At 46.3% G+C, this 17689-nt stretch overlaps 1 long non-coding RNA gene across 1 annotated transcript; it reads left to right on the plus strand.

The window, feature by feature from the left end:
- The first annotated feature begins 271 nt into the window (after positions 1-271).
- Positions 272-15744, plus strand: LOC103671910. The gene is made up of 4 exons (XR_571042.2): positions 272-504; positions 973-1106; positions 13358-13598; positions 15355-15744. It is a non-coding gene; the product is annotated as an uncharacterized LOC103671910 (long non-coding RNA).
- Positions 15745-17689: the final 1945 nt, after the last annotated feature.

The following is a 17689-nucleotide window of genomic DNA, read 5'->3' on the forward strand; positions in this document are numbered from 1 at the left end:
CCGCGGGCTGGCCGCACGAAGCCGAGCCGGGCCTCGCGGCACCCCATTCAGCGCCGCGCCGCGCCCCCTCCTCCCCGCCCGCTCCTTAAAGGCCGAGCGCTGGCGCGGCTCCTCGGGCGCCTCGGGGAGAGGCACAGGAAATGACCTCAGCAGGCTCCAGCCTCCCACCTCTCCGCAACCGCACGGCTCGTCCCTGGGGCAGGCGGGGAGGGCGGCGGGGTCTCCCGGCCCTGGCCCCGAGCTCTCCGCGGGGGAAGGAGGGCCGCACCGGCTGCCGCGAAGGGCGGCCGGGTGCCCCGAGACCTGCTCAGCCCCCGGCCAGCGTGGGACCCTCACAGGATGGGGCGCAAGACCAGACCTTTTTCCCCACGAGGAGGTTCCAGTATTTGCTGGCAACCTGTGAGAACTGCAGCGCCCGGGTATTTGGAGAAGATTGTTGGAAAATCTCTCCCACTGCCAGACCTGATTGGTAATTTGGGAAAAAAAGTCCCTGCAAAGCAGAGGGTAACTTGCTTGCGTATGTATATATGTATGTATGTGTATGCATTGTTTATGTTAAAGGAGTCGGCCATGGAGCCAGAAGGCCAACAGGACAGCTTGGGCCGCTGCAGAGAGGTCTTCTTACCCTTGTTCTTCAAGGGCTTTCAGTCCCTCAGCTCACCAATACAATCCCACAGCCAGAGGGGATTGCCACACTCAACCTTTTTTTTTTTTTTTAAGATTTTAGTTATTTATTTGACAGAGCAGGAGCGGCAAAAGGGGTGAGGGGGAACAGAGGGAGAGGGAGAAGCAGGCTCCCTTTGAGACCCGATGCTCCATCCCAGGACTGACCTGAGCTGGAGGCAGATGCGTAACTGACTGAGCCACCCAGGTGCCCCTGGAACACTCAATTTTTGGTAAAGAACATGAATATGGAGAATATCACAGGGAAGGATCCACATTTCCAAACTGCTTTCTTCCCCAATCCTGCAGGCTTTCTGTCCAGGCCTGAACAGAGGCAACCACCACCAGGGCCCAGTTCTCCAGAGTGGCTTTGGAAGACTCACTCCAGGCGGTGATGAAGGATCCCCTGGCTCCACCCCAAATTTGAATTTGAATCTCTGGAGGTGAGGCTGCTAGATTACCTGCCTAACAAGCTCCCCAGGCAATTCTCATGCACAACTTTAAGAGCCCAGATACTTTAGAAAGCTGGTCCCAATAGTTCAGGAAGCCAAGGGCAAAAGTTCAGCTGGGCCAATGGGACTCCAGGGGCTGAACTTGCAAATGGATTCATAGGGCCTGGGGATTGAGATAGATCAACTCCAGACTGTGGGAAGCAGGCCTCTGCTATCCCTTCAACACTCAGGAAGATGCCTAAGGTAGCCCAAAAGCAAGTCTTCCAGAGTTGGTTAAGGGTGGTTCATTCATTCATTCATTCATTCATTCATTCATGCTTTCATTCACCTTGAAAAGCTAATCACGCACATACATTTCAAATAATATGGAAGGGCTAACAGTGAAAAATGTCTACGTCCCATCTTGCTCTTGCCCCCCCCCCCGTATCACTCCTTCCCAAACACAGAATTTCCTTTCAAGATATTTTATGCATAAAGTATGCATAAATACCCTCCCCACCCTCTCTTGCCCCCCCCCCCCCGTATCACTCCTTCCCAAACACAGAATTTCCTTTCAAGATATTTTATGCATAAAGTATGCATAAATACATATTCATTCATATGCATATGTATATATATATATATACAGTTGACCCTTGAATAGCACGGATTTGAACTGCGCGGTTCCACTTATACATGGATCTTTTTCTTTCTTTTTTTTAAAAGAAGATTTATTTATTTATTTTGGGAGGAGGGGCAAAGGGAGAGGGAGAGAGAGAGAATCTCAAGCAAACTGCCCAGTAAGCACAGAGCCCAATGCGGGGCTCGATCTTACGCCCCTAAGATCACGACTTGAGCCAAAATCAAGAGTTGGATGCTTAACCAACTGAGCCCCTACACGGATCTTTTGCAATAAATATATTTGAAATTTTTTTGGAGAGTTGCAACAATTTAAAAAAACTTGCTGATGAACCACATATCTAGAAATACCAAAAAAATTAAGAAAAATTCAGTATTATTGTAAGAATACAGTATTTAATACATATACAAACTATGTGCTAATCAACTGAGTTATCAATAAGGTTTCTGGTCAACAGTAGGCTACTAGTTAAGTTTTTGGGGAGTCAAAAGATATACTCAGATTTTTGACTACATGGAAGTTGGTGCCCCTAACCCTGGCATTGTTCAAGGGTCAACTTTATATATAGTCATATATATCTATTTATATCACCTTTTCAACACTAAGGAAGCATCCCTTGCTTTGTTCCTCTTCACATTACCATTTGTTGGCTCTGTGTGGCTTATCAGCACACTTAGAGGGGGCTTCCTTTTTTAGGGGTCCACTAGTGTTCCTAATAACGGATATTTAGGATGTTTCCAATCTTTGGCTGTTACAGACCTTGCTACAGTGAATATCTAGGTACATACTTCTTGGTCCACATTTATGACTATCCTTATGGATTAATATTTAGAAGTGGAATTGCTGGTTCTAAACACAATATAAATTTTAAATTTCAATAGATGAAACCAAATCGCCCCCAGAGGAGACTGCACCCACCTACACTTCGATCAGTGTGTTTTGAGTGCCTCTCCTTTCCCTCCCACCACACCAATTAAGTGATTTATCACACAGTACAAAGCTTTTAGGAAGGGAGGATTAAATGAGGTCGTGTGCGTGGATGATTTTAAAAGGCTGCTAGCACACAGAAAGGCTCAAGGAAGTGTTAGCCTCAGGTGTCCCCACCGCACTCCTCCCTGTGAACTCCCCCTTCCTTTGGGCTCTATCTCAATCCCAGCTCTGTCAACTGGAACAAGTTCCTTAGCCTCCCTGGGACCCTGTTTCCTTTTCTGTCATACACCAATCATAATGTCTCTCTCTGGAGTTGGTTTGAGGATTAAGTCAGATAGTGGAGTTACATAAATTTTGGGATCCAGTCATTGTTTAAAAAGTGATGGCCATTCTTCTTCCCTCAAACATCCCCTCCCCCCCAGCTTTTATCTGAAAATTTCAAACTGACAGAAGTTGCAAAAAACAGTGCATTGGACATATACTCTTTGCCTAGATTTACCAGTTGTTAACATGTTGCCACATTTGGTCTCTCTGTCTTTACACATATATGATATCTATTATATTATATATTTATGTTACCTATTATATGATGTATTGTGTATATTTTAATATACTTACATATATTTTAGCATATTATATGTAATATGTTGTATCATTCTTTTCCTCAACCATTTGAGAGTTAGTTGTACACATCATGACCTTTTACCCCTGAATACTTCAACATGTACCTTCCTAAGAACAAGGGTATTCTCTTAATACTATCACACTTAGGAAACCTATCATTGATACAGTACTATCATCTACCATACAGACCATATTAAAATTTCCCCAATTGTCCCAGTAGTGTCCTTTATAGCTGTGTTTTATAGCTCTTCAATTTTTATTATTAGTCCCTACCTTATACTCACCAGATGTCTACAGGAGAATGGGCTCATCCCCTCCTCCATTCCAAGGAGAGAGGGCCTCCCATAACTCTAGAGCCTACTATTCCTCAGGGGCTGCAGGTCATTAATAACGAGGCTAGCGGGGAAGGTCACAGGCGGGGCAGAGTTTCCCATCTAATGCTAGGGATTGTCCCATCGGCCTTCTTTGCTGATGTTGCCTCCTCTGCCCGACCCCAGCCATCCCATGCTGGCAGCCCGGGAAGGTTATGCCCAACTCCCCACCAACTCTGGTTGAATTTCTGGTGTCTCCTCCACCTCCTGCCTTGGTCCCGGTCAGTAGAGGCAGCCGTGCGGCCTTCAGTGAGGGAAGCCTGGCTCCTCCCTCACCTCAGCTTCAGCCCTCCCCATGCCACCCCATCGCAGGGATGAATTGCTATGGACCTCCAGGCTGGCCTACCCATAACTTAACCCTGGAATTAAGGGTTGAGATGTCGAGACACTATCTGCTCTCCGTAATCTTTCAGATTTAAGTCACCTTCTCTGTGGCCTTCCATGGATCTGATACTGAGTCAAACTGGCCACTGACCACATCCCAGACAGTAACATCAACTGATGCCGATATTCTTCTCTTCCTCCTCCCTCTGTCCTTCTCTTTCATTCATTTGTTCATTCATTCATTCGTTTATGATAGCTGACTTTTAAGTTGTTCCAGATATTCCGTTAGATGCCCAACTGTAAGCTTGGATAAAGCATCTCCTTGCTTCTGGCCTCAGTTTGTCCTGTGGTGAAGTGGGGAAATTTTCTCCTCAGCACAGCCACCATTCAGGTCGGAATATTTGAGAATTAGAGGAAAAGGCAGGACTATGAGAGAGTCATCACAGCAGAGGGAAACTTTGCAAAACTGAAATAAGGAAAAAGCCATCTTGGCCACCATCTTTGATTGGTGCTGTAGTGAGAGAGAGGAGAGAGCAGGAAGGCTGGTGGGAGGCTGCTGGAGAGGCTCCACGCCCCCAAGACTCCTCTACAGGTCCATGCGGAAATGGTACTCACCACACCTAAACCTCATTCCTGTTTGATGTTCGCTTATTATTATAGTGGCTTGACAGCAGACAGAGAGAGGAAGAAAGCCATTGTGTGCTCAGAGTCCAAGGCTCAGTTGGGTCCCTGAAGCTGAGGGTCTCCTTTTACTTTTCTGAGAGGCCTTGGTGGCCACTCACCGTGAACAGGTCTGAACCAGTTTGGTCCTTCGGCGGTGATCAGGTTCCTATACTCGCGGCCCTTGGAGATGAGAGATGAGTGGAGACCATTCGTCTCCTCCTCCATAACCTCCTGCAGGTGGGTAGTAAGAACGGCCAAAATTCTGCCAGTCACACAGACGTTTATTTGCAAGCAGGCACAAAAACTCCTACAACCTGCCTCAAGGGAGCCAGGGTGTTGGCCTGGTCCAGTTCCTGCGCATTATTCATTTGAGGGCCCAGGTCGTCTTTCTGGCTAACCCCTCCTTTGAAAACCTGTAGCATATCTCAAGCACATTCAGCCCACTAGTGTGGGCTTTGATGCCATTAGAAGTGTTTATGTAACCACCCTCCAGAATGCGGCTTCCTGATTAGAACACTTCAGATGATAACCAACCCCTCCAGGGGTTAGAGGAGAGTCCATTTATACACACACAGCAAGTGTTTTAGGCTGAAATAGTTAAAAAATAAATTCCTACAGAGTCAATATAACAGAGTCAATATAATATTCTGTGCTTAGTTTCCTGGGCAGTACCATGGAAAGAATGAAGACCACAGAACTGGCCAGACATCAGTTCAGGTCCCATCTATACCATGTCTGTGCTAATGTAACCTTGGGGCAGGTGCTTAATTAATTCCTCATTTGTCAAATGATGATAATAACAATTCTTGTCTCTTACGGTTTTTGAAAGGATTAAATGAGATAATATTGTGTCTGGCATATAGCAAATGCTATATAAATGGTAGCTTTTGTTATTCATTTTTTGAACAAATATTTGCTGGAGGTCTAATGTTTATCAGATACTCTCCCAGGTCCCTAGTATCTACTCTACTAGGTCAAGAGGTGGTGGTATCTCAAGGAGCTCTCTCTGTTGCAAAATTGCAATAGATAAGAAAGATGTCTTGAGAGACAGTAATAACACTAGGGGAACTGGTGAAATGTTGGACAATTCATCTTCCCATGTCCTGGGCATTCTAGAAACCCCACTTCCCAGCACCACTTGCATTCTCTGAGTGGGGCGCTGGACTCCAGAGAAACCCCTCCTGCTTCACTGAAACCCTCCCAAATCAAGCACCCCTTCTTCTGCCCTCAGGGCCTTGTTCTCAGTTGTTGGAAGGAGGCTAAGAGGAAAAGGGAGGGAGAGGAGACAGAGAAGGGGCCTCAGGAGCCCAGGAGCCCAGGGCCCAGTCCTGGTCCGGCCTTCTCGCAGGAGCCAGGGGCAGAGCTTGGCAGCTCTTGGGTTACCGAGAATTCAGGAGGCTATGTCTACTGCTAAATCTCTGGGAGCAGTCAGGGCAACCATGGGCTGGGGCAGAGAGGCTCAGAGTCATTGTCCAATTCAGGTGGTAAGGCAGTGATCAGACATGTAGAGAGATGCAGGGTAGGAAGGAAATGAAATGGTCCAGAGGTAGAATTCTCTGTGTGTATGTGTGTGTGTGTATTGGGTGGGGCTGTCTTAACTTTGGGCATGGACTCTTTCATTTATTCATTCAGTTATTCAGGAACAAATATTTATGGAGTAGTTACCATTTTCCAGGCACTGTGTGAGGAAACAAAGTGTGGCAAGTGTGACCAATGAACTCAGGACACAGACTGCGAAACCAGACATGCCTGCCCTTGAATCCTGGGTCTTCCCAGTGGGGAGCATGACAAATGATCTATCAGTCCAGCTGTGGGTCCCAGAGCCAGACAGAGCCCAACAGAGCCAGGCAGAGAGCAGGGAAGGGAGAGAGTCTTAATCTGTAAAACAGGAATCAGTATTCTTTCCTTAGAGGGTAGTTGCAAAGATGGAGATAAAGGGTCTTCCCCGTGTCCGGCGTAGCATATGCACCCAGTAAGTGTTACTAAACGGTGGTATAAAGGACTAGCAAGGTGCTCAAAGACTAGGGACTTAGAAGCTAACAAAGAGCAATGGGTAGAAGGAAGGGCTGGTCAAGAAGGACCCCGATAAGAGGGAAGGCAGTGATTTCCCATCTAACCTTTTATCATAAAACCCTGGGGCCACTGATTAAAAACATGGATTGAGGCCCTGCACATTGAGATCGGCAGGCCCAGGGGTCTGGTAGTTCCATGATCCTTAGACCAAAGGGTGCCTGGTATTGACTGGTTTGTCACACATCATATTCCAACATGCCAGCGATCTTCTCGGAGAGGAACAACAGCTCCAGAGGGGAACACAGGGCAGAACTGATGTAATTACAACATATATCAATGCAAAATGATCTGTCCAGTGCAGCTGCAAGCTCCCCAAACAAGAGAGCCAGGCAGAGGGGGGCTCAGTAGGATGGGGTGGGGAGGGAGAAGAGGAGGTGGCAGGGAGGGAGAAAGGGAAGCTGAGTGGGGAGCCGATAGAGCTCGGGGAATGAGAACTGGGTAAATCCGGCCAGCTAAGTGGGATTCTTGATCGTTTTTAGAACTTAGAACGTCAGGGTTTTAAACCAACTGTCTTATTTCTCCATCTGCTTTCCTCACAGTTGAAAGCAAAGGTTGCTCGCTTCAGGGGCAGGAGGGACCAGCTTCGAGTCAGCGGTAGGCTCCAGCAGCCTAGGGAGCCCATGCAGGAAGAGACTCTGGGGTTCTCAGAAGCCAAAGGAACTCAGGCTAGTCAGGGAGCCAGTCTTGGCACCTCGGCCCCCTTTTCTTCATCACACTCAGACACTTGAGTTCTCAAGGTGCCAGTGTGTCGCCTCTGGGATTCTACCTCCAGAGTTGAAATTCCAGCTCTGGCACGTAGCTCAGTACTGGCAGATAGCAAGTGCTGAGTAGATGCTGGCCTTATTATTACTTCTTCAGCTGACAGCAGACCATGGGAGAGGTCTGGTGGGCTAGGGTTCTGCTTTCACACATTGAGTACGTGCTTGGTGACTGTCCACTGTGGACTGGGGAGGAGGGGAGGGAGAGCATCAAGGAACACGTGACTCAGTCCTGGGCAAACTGAACCGTGGAGGGCCTCTTTGTGCCCCTCGGCCTCCTCTCCTCTGAGTGGCTGCTTCACCTGACAGGGCGGAGATCTACATGCAGGGCTGTGGGTAGGAGTCCCTCTGCTTCAGGGACACGGGAGCCCCCTTGCAGGAAACCTTCCAGGCTGGGGGATTCCTGTAAGAGTGAGCCAACAAGTGCCCCCGAATCCACAGGGATGGCAAGACGTGAAATACCTGGATGGAATGAGAAGACCAACCCTTGCAGCTCTTCCTCCCTCCTTCCCGCAGGGGTTTAGTATGAAATCAATCCATCAGTTATCTGCTTTGACCAATCAAACCTTCATCTGTCATGCCCAGACTCAGGGGCTTTACAAGTGTCAGGTCTCAGATCCTATTGGAAGCCCTCTTTGCCAGCTCCTTTTTATGAAGGGGGTTTAGTCAAAGTGACATAATCTGTCTTCCCTCTCAAAGTCCCCAACATGGCCAGCAACTAGCCAGGACAGGGGAGGCTATCTCTCAGCGCCATCTAGTGGTTAGGATGGCTTGTTTTCTTTTTTTCTTTTTTCTTTTTCTAAGATTTATTTATTTACTTATTTATTTATTTATTTGAGAGAGAGAGAGAGAGAGTGGGAGAGGGGAGAGGGGAGGGGAAAGTCAAACAGACTCTGCACTGAGTATGGAGCCCGATGTGAGAATCAGTCCCACAATCCTGAGATGACCTGAGCTGAAACCAAGATTCGGCTCAACCAGGTGCCCCAGGATGGCTTGTATTTTCTTAAAGAACCCGAGCTCCAACATTCCTTCTCCCAGCCACACCTAGAGTCAGATCTCTTCCCTTCTGATCTGACCAGTGTATGCTTTGGTCACCTTGAAAGGAGGTGGTTAGTGGGGCTTTAACTTCCGTCTCAAGTAGGAACTTTAAACCTTAAACTGCATACTTTGTTCCTGTTCAGTGTTGCATGGTTTCAGGGAAGGGGACTGAGAAACTGAGTGGTACTAACAGATGAAGGTAAAGTAGAGGAAGATGTAAAAAACATTCTCCCCTTCCCAGCTCTGAACACTTGTCTTCAGCAGTGCACAGACCATGAGCTTGGCGCTTCTTCCAAGCATCTCGCACCTAGTCACGGCGCAAGAGCAGGGACCAGGAAAAGTCTCACTGCAGAAGTCCATGCTGCAGGTTAAGGATCATCTTAGCTCTGCCACAGATAAAGGGACGAGACGTGGAGCTAGAACCAGACTGCGCAACTCAGGGTACCGAAGGAAGCCACAGATGGGGAGATTTGCTCACATAAAAGTGAGCTGTGGAGATTTCGGAGAGTTGGTACGGACAGTGCACCTTTCCAAAATGCAATTTTTCCGCATTTCCACGTTCTGAATTTCCTGGTTCAGGATCAGAAGAGGGTCCTTTTCCAATTACAGTGTGGGGACCACCCAAAGGAATCAGGTAGAGCCAGCATGTCTCATACATAAGAAGGGAGGTTGGTGATGGAGCAGAACACCCAGATTCCTAGGACCAGAGGCAACAGGCATTGCTCTAGGGGTAACACATGACTGTTCTTCCTTCCAAACACTACATGTTGCTCCATTGGCCACGGGGGACTCTCAGATGGCTTTGGAATGGTCAGATCCTAAAAGCAGCAATTTCCCTACAGGGCATAGGGGATTGTTCCTACGGGGACTCAGGATCTCTCAGGAAAAAATACTCAGGAAGAGCCCAGCTCTTCGGGAAGCAAAATTTTAGTGTTGAAATAGATCCCTTAGAATATTCAGAATAAGAAATTTCCCTAAATATCCTCGCCATTCAAACCAGTGGAAGATAATGTACATATGTAGTAATATACCTAAGATTGGAAGCTCTTTATAGATAAGGATCACTAAAATTTTTCTAAGACCTTTTCCTCCACTCCAAATCCCTGCTTTCCATGACATAGTTTATGATTTTTTTTCTTTTTGGAGAAGGAGAGAGAATCTTGAGCGGGTTAGTCAGACGCTTAACCAACTGAGCCACCAAGGTGCCCCGAAAGGTATTCATTTCTTAATGTCAAGTGAAACAATTTCTAGAAAAGTATATTTAATATGAATTATTTTATGTAAAACTATATGCATGTAGAACTACATATATATCCATGTACATAAATGTGAGTGGAAGATTTTTTTCCCAAACATTAACAGTGATTATCTTTGGGTGTAGAAATTTGGTATAATGTTTTTAGTTTCTGCTTTATTCTTTTCTATATAATGTAAATGTTTTGCAAGGAGTATGAATCATTTTTCTAATAAAGCTATTAAAATGTTTATCAAGTATTGATCTCATCAGTAATGTAGAAAGCTGAGATTTGGGGAAGTTGACAACTAACTCAATAGTCTGCCAGTCAAAGAGCCAGAATTTGCCCTCGTCACTTCCCATCCCTCAAGTTTAATGCCAACCCCTTTGAGTCACGGCCTCAAACTGGTGAAGGTCCTGGGGAGGGATATTGCAAGTGGACACCTGGGAGAATTGGGGGTCAATTCAGATCAGAGGGGACTCGCATGCTTTTGATGTCTCCCGGATCCCTGTTACCTCTTCAGAGCAATTAAGCTACGACCACAATAGCATTACTAGGTTCCTGTTCTGCACTGTGTTCTTGTGGTCTGGCAGTCGTCCAGGTCTTGAAGGAGCAGACACAAGTCTGGGGACAGAGTTAACTTGGGCCTAGTTCTAATCCAAGCCCATTTACATCCTGCAAGGGAAATGATGTATTCAGCCACGTTCTCCACTTGAGGGAAGAAGGAACATGTGGCCAGTTGGATGTAATCCAGAGGACTGACTTCATGGGGCTCTGGGCAGGAGCACTATAGTGAATGATTTCAAGGAGAAATCTGTCTTCCTTCCCTCCACCACTTCTCACTCCTCCACACTCACCCATGTTCATCCACACTCCGTACGGTAGTACCGGAGACCCTCAGACCTTTCCCTTGACGTTCTTGGATTTCTCGGACATCATCCAACTCTATTCAGCCTGGTTGTCAAGTGGCAACAGGAGTGGGACCACCTGAGCACCGTATCTTCCTAGAACAAGAATTTGGATTTAAATAGTAAAAGCTCAGAGATAGGCTATAGTAGCAATTTCCCGTTATACAAACACCCCAAAGGGCCGTTACTGGGTCAAGATGAAGCCCCTGAGCTACCTGGTCGCTTCTCAGCCTGTGCATTCCGCACACAGACATAAGGTTCCAGGCAGAGCACTCAGCAGTGCTGTGTTCTTTGCCGTGTTCTTTTTTTGTGTCATAGGAAACCCCACCCTCCATCCCTCCCTGTCCCCAGACCCTTCTATCTTCCCTGGAGGAGATCACAGCTCTATATACCCAACATAACAATCCACAGATAGGAAAGAAAATCCACCAAAGATAGCATTGCTTCCTTCCTAGGTATGTATCTTGCTGAAGGACATATGAGAAAGCAAACCTTGACCTAAGCTGTGGGCAAGAAAGAGGGGCAGAATCTTTTGACAGAAAAAAGTGTATAAATGTGCATATACTAGTCAATTTTGAACCAAGGTGGAGAGTTTTCTTTACGGAGTGTGGCAGAGGGAGAGCTGGGTCATGGAAATAGCTCCACATCGTGGAACACAAATAATCACAGAACTTCCACGCATGGAACATTCCAACATTCCAACATTCCACCTCCCATGCATGGGAGGTACCGAATTTTAAGCTAGGAGCATGGGGATAATGCTTTGTCTTTAGAGACCATTTGTATTGTTCTCATAACCATGTGCTTAGGTCTCAGTCTCTTTGCCTGAGTGACCCTGATCCTTACTCAGCACGGTGCACGGTGCATCAATGGTTGTGGAATTGAATAACAAGTTCCTTGAAGTCAGGTTCAGTCCTCACAACAGCACTGTGCTTGGGAAGAGAAGACAACTAAATACATACTTACTAATTAATTAGCATCTGAGACGAATAGAACGCCTAATTGAACTAATTCCCTAGACAACTTGGAGTCCCTGGGATCATCAACCTTGCAGGCTTATGCAGCCTTTCCTGAAGATGGCAGAGTTCTCCTAGAAAGGCCAACACAAGGAGGGTAAAAAGAATTGAAACAGGTTTTCTCCTACCCTTGGTGATGTGATCTGCATACCCCACCCCCATCCTCACCCCACCTCCAAGCTGGGCTGCCTCAGAGCCAGCTCCTAAGGCAGAGAGAGACCTTTTGTCTTAGATTCACAAAAAGAAAGATTTTCCCACTCTAACCCATCCCAGGACCTAGTGGGGCCCAGAGTTGAGACTTGGATGAGATGTTGTGATAGAAATTCTTAGCCTATTAGTGTTGCCAAGTCCCAAGATATCCTTCTGCAATCACTGTGTCTGATGAAGTTTCTCTTTGAACTGATACAGTGAAGTCGGGACAGGCACACAGTGTCCCCCCAGGCAGAATGGCTTAGATAGCAGCATAAAAGCTTTTAGTTGCAAAGCTTTCTCATAAGCGGGCTCGCCTTAACAATATCCCTTTGTCCCTCCTCAGACGACTAAGCTCCTTGTATCCTGGCAAAGGGAGGCACGGAGGGGAGGTGACCAGCTTGGAGTTTGGTTTCTAATCTCCAGGGCAGAAATTCTTTCCAATTTGCCCAGCACCTGGGCTGACTGCTCAGTCGGAAATGAGAGCTGCTGGGGAGTGGGGGTGGCTCTCTCCATGATTCCTAAGTTTTATAATGAACTCTATCTCACCCCCCCCACCACCAAATTTACAACCTTCACAGTTAAACTCAACACTTAGGAGTATGAAGCAGTGTAATTTTAATGTATGTTTTCATATTTTCACTTTGATTTCTTTTAGCATTAGCCTTTCCTCCCCTAATTTACTGCTAATCTCATGAAACTGCACTAATTTCCAGGGCTGTCTTAGTGCACACGCATTAATGTCTTAATGCTTTATGGATGAATTCACATTACCACAGAATGGTGAGTTCTTCATTTTCAGGCTCGAGGTGTTCATGAATACTGCATAGTCCTTATCTGTTGCATTTTCTTTTTGATGACTAAAAAAAGAGAGAGGACATGACTTTTAAATATCCCCAAGTAGGAACACACACATTATTTTGAGAGCTCTTTGAAAGTTCATACCCCTTTCCCACATAGACATATGGAGAGCAAGACTCCTGATAAATCTGCAGTCAATTGACCATTTTCTAGGGGTTTAACACCTCTTCCCCCTCTATTGGTACCCCTTTCCCTCTTTCAGAGGCATTTTGTAAACATTTGAGGACATTGGTAACAACCTTTTGGGTTTTTTTTTTTTAATAATAATTTTTTATTATGTTATGTTAGTCACCATACAGTACATTCTTAGTTTTTGATGTAGTGTCCCATGATTCATTGTTTGCGTGTAACACCCAGCGCTCCACGCAATACGTGCCCTCCTTAATACCCATCACCGGCCTATTGTAACAATCTTTTGCAACTCACTTCCCCTTATCACAATTCAGCCATTCCCGAGCACAGCTCAGAGTTGGAAAAGTCCATATAACATCTGCCCGTTTCCAGCTCTATACCAACCCCCAGTGCGAGCAGTGATTTTATTCAGCAACCTATGCCTTCCTGTCCTGGTACTTTTCAGAGCTTCCTGCTTCTTTCTTGAGGCTTATATGTTTCTCTCTTCACCTTCTTTCATAGCTAAGAGCTCTACCGGGGCACCGAGTCGGGTGTAAACTCCGCACGCTGTCTGCCTCCCCCATGGCATGGACGTTTGCTGTATGGGGCTGCGTAGCAGCCTTTGGCCTCCTTTGGGAAACTGCTCCTTGATTTCACGCTCACTGCTTACCTCTCGATCATGATGGGGGAGCTGGTACCGCCTATGTCAGAGGATCCTGCAGGCCCTTCCCTGGCCAAGAGTTGGATGCCTGACTCAACTTGGGTAAGTTTGACTCTAACAGGAGCAGAAGTGATAAAAAGATTGAAGTCCTGGGCGCCTGGGTGGCTCAGTCAGTTAAGTGTCTGCCTTCGGTTCAGGTCTTGATCCTAGAGTCCTGGGATCGAGTCTTGCATCGGGCTCCTTGCTCAGTGGGGAGACTGCTTCTCCCTCTCCTCCCCACTGCTCATGCTCTCTCTCGCTATCTCTGTCTCTCTTTCACAAATAAATAAATAAAATCTTAAAAAAAAAATTGAAGTCCAGTTGTTTAACAGCAGAGCCCTGAGAAGATTCTCAGTTACTTCTACTACCCGGGATCCCAAAGCTGTTCTCATTCTAGCCTTTTTGAGTCTGTTTTGCCATCATTCCCTTCAAATCTGTGAGCCAGCTGATCATATCCTTCCAAGAAATTCCCTTTAAACTTAAGATAGCTAACGCCAGTTTCTATTCCTTGCAACCAAAGAATCTTAAATGACGCAGGTTGACTCTTTAGTCTCTTTATGACTCTTTCCTTCCTATTTCCAGAAGGGACTCTTACAAAGAGACTCCCCCATTTTCAAACTCCAGATGATTGTCTTGACCTCCTCTCCTACTGCTAAGACCATGCCCATATTTTCTGAAAGGCTAGAACTTTTCTGCCCTTCTACTAAGCAAACCATCCATAAAGTGTTGCTCTTGTCCACCACAAGCAATTTTCTTGATGACTTCCAAGAGAAACAGAAAGACTTCCGTATGCCTGTTAAGATCGGTGGCCTGAGTTTCCTCCAGTTGTCTCTCACCCATCTGGTCTTCCTGTAAAGCTGGTCCACATCACTCTAATCTTGAGATTGGCTTTGGCTTCCATGCTTCCTCTGCTCCTACCCCACTTACCGCTTTGGCCTCCAATTTCCATGCTCCCAGGTCCTTCCTGATCTGGCTAGGGGCCAGTCCCCCCAGTGAAATCACCCTCTTGAGCCACATCTCTCCTGACTTGCGGTCAGAGGGCAACCCCAGGGAACCAATTCTCTCTAACAAGTATACAGAAGTCTTTCTGTTTCTCTTGAAAGTCATCAAGAAAATTACTTATGGTGGACAAAAGCAACCCCTTTATGGATGGTTTGCTTAGTAGAAGGGGTCTTGTCTTTCAGAAAATATGGCTGAGAACCTAACCTATTCAAGGCACTTTTGAGACTACAAAGACACTTGAAAGACTCTCTTTTTCTCCAACCTGATGGTAGAAGAGAGATGTGGCGAGAATTACCATTAACTGCCTATAATGGCAGGACCTTTCACTGTGTATATGTGCCTAACAATATGCTTAAATATCTAAAATTATCTTATTTATGCTTATGACAGCCAGGGGGTTGGGATTATTTCCATTCTATTCTGTAGATGAGGATATAGCCTCAGAAAGGTTAAATAAATAGCCTTAAGACATCTGGCTAGGATGTGGAGTCTGGACTCAAACCCAGCCTGCTTTGATAAGACAGGAAGACAAAGGAGGGGCTGACATCCTTTCATGTGTGTTAGCTCAGTAGGGCTTGGTCTGCCCCATGCCTTCTACCTTGAATCTGTACTTGAATCACTAGAATTACAATGACTGTGCCTACCTTCACCCAGGGTCACCCTCCCCACCCATTTCCACAGCACGGTAAGTTTGTCTCAGCGTTCTTTGGGTGAAAAGCCAGGGGACCCACCATTGCCACAGATGCTATTTTTAGGTCTGCTTCTGGAGCTAACGGCTCCGTCCTGTACATACCTAATCTTATTTGAAATTTTCTAGGTGCAGACAGACATAGAGGACCTTGGATGGAGTGTCAGAAGACCTGAGTTTGACCTGCATTCTGCCTGTACTAGCAGTATAGCCTTGATCAAACCATGCAATTTCTCTGAGCCTCGATTTCCTCATTTATAACATGAGGGTTAAAATAGCTGCCTTACCCAAAGAGAAAAAGGTATGTTAATTGTAAGGCGTTATATGAATTTTTGTTAGGAAGCAAGGATTCGTAGTTTAGGAATGAGGAAAACCTAGATTGTGCAGTTAAGTCCATGGCAGAGCTGGCTACAGTAGAGACCGGCTGAGCCAAGCCTTGTGCCTTCTTCTTGATTCTGTAACTGGTAACTTGGCTTCTATACTAAGGATGAAAATATTAATATTATATATGAAAACATCTTCTTTGATCTCAAAGTTTATTTTTTGTCTCTGATTTTATTTAGGAAGAAGCAGGCTCATAGCAGAAGAGCCTGATGTGGGGCTCCATCCCATAATGCCAGGATCACGCCCTGAGCCGAAGGCAGACGCTTAACCGCTGTGCCACCCAGGCGCCCCTTGTCTCTGATTTTAAAAGAAATTTAAACATTTTTGTGGGCCCTAAAATATTGTCCATTAGGATAAGTCCCCCGAGATTCAGATCTTCTGCCTTAACAGCCCATTCTGTGTTCTTCTGTGCAATGCTGCCTCCCAGAGCCAGGGAGCGAGCCTGCCAGGGGTCAGCTATCAGCCACAGACTGAGAAGCCGAGTAGGAGAACTGGGCCTGGGAGGCAAGAGGGCACAAGGTAGGGATGGGAAGAGGGCACAAGGAAGGTCCCTCTTCAGTAGGTGGGCTTTGCTGCCAGACTAACTGAAGCCCCTTCCTGCTAAGATGTTCCTGAGAGGGGGCTGTCTTGTCTCTCGGATAGTGTTTCAGGGACAGCCCACAAGCCTTGCTGTAGCTCCGATCCCTTCTGTCAACTCCCCGCCTTACTCCCCGCAGAAAACACTCTCCTATTATCGAAGGCCCACTGTATACTGAGGACTATTATATCGTTGGGTCATCACAACATACTTGTTTTTTAAAATTAACATATAATGTATTATTAGTTGCAGAAGTAGAGGTCAGTGATTCCTCAGTTGCATATAACACCCAGTGCTCATTACATCACGTGCCCTCCTTAATGTCCATCACCCAGTTACCCCATCCCCTCTCCCCCCATCGCTGCAGCAACCCTCAGTTTGTTTCCTAAGATTAAGAGTCTCTTATGGTTTGTCTCCCTGTCTGGTTTCATCTTGTTTCATTTTTTCCTCTCTTCCCCTATGATCCTCTGCCTTGTTTCTTAAATTCCGCATATCACTGAGATCATAGGATAATTGTCTTTCGCTGATTTACTTATTTCTCTTAGTATAATACCCTCTAGCTCCATCCACATTGTTGCAAATGGCAAGATTTCATTTTTTGATGGTTGTGTAATATTCCATTATGTAGACACATACCACATCTTCTTTATCCATTCATCTGTTGATGGACATCTGGGCTCTTTCCATAGCTTGGCTATTGTGGACACTGATGCTATAAACATTGGGGTGCAGGTGCCCCTTCGGACCACTACATTTGTATCTTTGGGGTAAATACCCAGTAGTGCAATTGTTAGGTCGTAGGGTAGCTCTATTTTCAACTTTTTGAGGAACCTCCATACTGTTTTACAGAGTGGCTGCACCCGCTTGCATTCCCACATCACAACATACTTACTAAGGAGGAAACTAATGCAGGGGAGCCAAGAGATCTTGCTACTGGCACCGCATGGCTCTGTACTTCCTACACTGGTTTGAGAAATCTAACACAACTCCTGCCCCCATGGAACCCCAATGCTTTCCTTCTGCAAAGAATGACTCAGCCAGCCTAAGAACTAGGTGTGGATGGGATGGCCTTAGAATTCTTTGTCCACATTGCCCATCCCTAGTTGGAAACACCTTTGTTGATCTTTGAATATCCTGGCTAGGGACCGGAGGTTGACGGAGGATCCACAGCCCCATCAAGCGATTAGAAGACATAGGATCAGATTAGGTTCAGGTAGTTGGCAAGCAGCCCAGCTTCTCACCCAGCCTGGGGGAGACCAGCTGGATCTTCAGGTTCCTTTTCTTTGAAGACTCAGTGGTGCTCTGGACCTGTGAGAACGCTTGGTCACTGTGACATGTGGGAAAAACAGATTAGAGGGCTAGGAGAGATCAGGCCTAGGCACACCTGAGGTCTGTGTGTGAATTAGAAAAGGATACCTGCCCCCTCAGAATGGACTGTTTACAAAAGGACAACCCCAGGGGTCATTACCTATAAATTAAACAAACAAACCAAAAAAGTCCTTT

Source organism: Ursus maritimus, unplaced genomic scaffold, assembly GCF_017311325.1.
Source record: "Ursus maritimus isolate PB19 unplaced genomic scaffold, ASM1731132v1 scaffold_25, whole genome shotgun sequence".
NCBI lineage: Eukaryota > Metazoa > Chordata > Mammalia > Carnivora > Ursidae > Ursus > Ursus maritimus.